The sequence below is a fragment of the Diadema antillarum genome, unplaced genomic scaffold (genome assembly GCF_040938485.1).
Source record: "Diadema antillarum isolate AM-2024a unplaced genomic scaffold, OU_Dant_1.0 seq00000175_RagTag, whole genome shotgun sequence".
Lineage (NCBI taxonomy): Eukaryota > Metazoa > Echinodermata > Echinoidea > Diadematoida > Diadematidae > Diadema > Diadema antillarum.
In genome coordinates, this window is record NW_027271243.1 from 742,501 (window position 1) to 744,946 (window position 2,446).

The window sequence follows — 2,446 nt, forward strand, 5'->3', positions numbered from 1 at the left end:
CAATCTTGCTATTTTTGCTCATATTTTCTAAACTGGAAATTTATGCCAATAGGCCTACATTTTCAAATAGGCCTATATTGTGTAAAACATGTTCACTCACGTGAACCAAATTCGGTTTGCAGTTCAGTCATAGTACACATAACAATGTGACTAGTTAATTTTAATTCTACCAGTGGGTTGCAGTTTGCTCAAGTGCGCTGGCCTTGTGTATTGAAATGCACTGATCATAATTCATAATAATGTTGCTTATATTCCCTTAAAAAACAAGAAGACCAATTAAACGTGGTTTTTATTAAGATGCGAGCGAACCCTGACGATAAGAGCAGATGATTTGGAAGGAGTCCTAAAAACTATAGAAAATGTTATCAAAATGTTGTGTATCCAAGTCAAAGAGATGGATGTTGTGCACAAGACGAAATACTTATTAGTAGCAGTAAAAAAAAAACATTTAACGAGGCGATGCAGATTATTAAAGGCATTGTTTACCATTGGGAGTAGTGATTTAAAAATGTTCGAATTATCATGTCAATTTTGATGCATTGTATAAAAAAGCCCCAACCAATAAAGCCTTTCTCAATAAACTATAACTTAGCTAAATCTTTTATCATAACTATTGTACCCAATTTGTATATTCAACAATACATAGTAGTATAGAACTTAATTTTTACATTTGTCGTTTCTATCCTTAATCCAAATTTTAGAACTATTTTGAAGCACTTAAGCTGGGTTTTTGTTTCATCTGCACATGGTAAATAATGCCTTTAATTCAGTAAAGTTTCTTGAACTTGATCTACTCCCGTATCTAATCATCATCACTGTCACTATTCCCTTCTTGTGCATCAGCATACTCGTTCATAGGCCAAACATCTGAGCCATCTTCAGACGTGAGATCATCAAGTTCAATGTACTCTGTTGATAAAAGCTCAGTTTCACTTCTTCTCAGACAAATGTAATGAGGTGTCCATGTATACTTCGCTATATCAGCACATGAAAAGTGGTACCTCCTGAGAAATTCATTCTTGGTCATATGTACATTGCATTCAGTGATAATTTTGTCTATGGTGGCCTGGGGCAAGTATGAGGATTTGTCGTCAGTGCTCACAACTTGGCATTTGTCACCATTGAGCCTCATTCCCCAGTCGGATGCCCATTTTTTTTTCAGTTGAAATAAATCTTTTAATTGAGATAATCGCGCTGAGATATGACTTATTTTTTAAATTGGTAGTCATCTACCAAAAGGCGTAATGAGTCGGGACTTGAGGGTATTCGGTAGGTCGTTTATTCAGCACAAAAATAGTAACCGCCTGAGAACTGTTCGGTAACGTATCGAAAGCTTTGGAAACATCCAAAAAGATGGCGTCAGTCTGGATCTTCTTGCCATGGGCAAGAAAAAGATCATACATTGTTGTGAGGAGCTGGGCAATTGTTCAATCACTATTCTAAAACCATAATTAAAGGGCGACGGGATGTTGTGATTCTCCAAATGTTGCAAGAATGCTTACATATCATCTGCTCATGTTTTGAACACATCACGGATGTCAGGGAAACAGTTCTGTAATTTCCTGGTTGATGTGTATCTCCTTTCCTCGACACTGGTGTGACATGAGCAGACCTCCAGTTAGATGACAAGTTGCCTGTATCTACTGACAACTGAAGAGAAAGATATTCCCCAGCACTGAAGCCAGCTCCTTTGCACACTCTTTTTGCACTGTGTTAGGTAATGGGTCGAGACCTGTGGCTTCGAAACCTCTATTCTCCCGAACAGGGTTTCCACACCGTTGACTGTGTAGCGGTGTGCTGTTCATGGAGGGTGGAGTAACTATATCTGGTATCAGATAAGACACTCTCGTGAAGAAGGACTTGAACTCTTTAAGTAACGTCTGAGCCTTAGTTTTGCTGTCATGAATTCGGTCTTCCTATTTGTTTGAATGGGGATGCTGGTTCTGTCCTGACGTTTCAATAAAATATATCTCCAAAAGGGTTTGAGGTTGTTTTATTTACCTCTGTATGGTGTATTTGAGCCCTCAAATGCAAGCACATGTCTCTCGGAGAAACCTTCTTGATATAACAAATTGAGACGGATGTAACTCTTGGAAAAGTGGTATTTAACGATTTGATTTGTTACTTAGGCATATTGTTGACTGAATCGATGTCGTCATCGTGGCTGTCTTTTCTCTTCACTCTTTATTGACAACCTCATCATGTATTTGAACCGTCTAATCCAATTAAAGCGCCTATCTCTTTGAGTAAACGTCTTGATTAAGCACTGTAAGAAGTATGCAGCCTTCAGCAAAGTGGTACGAAGAGTTGACGTGTAACTTCAGCAGATTGTGGGCCGAATAGATTTTGTCAACGTTGATGCTTTTTTTTTTCGTCACCATGTATTTCATTTACGGCTGACTGATGAATTTGAGAACTCAAATGTAAAGTACATGTCTCTGGGAGA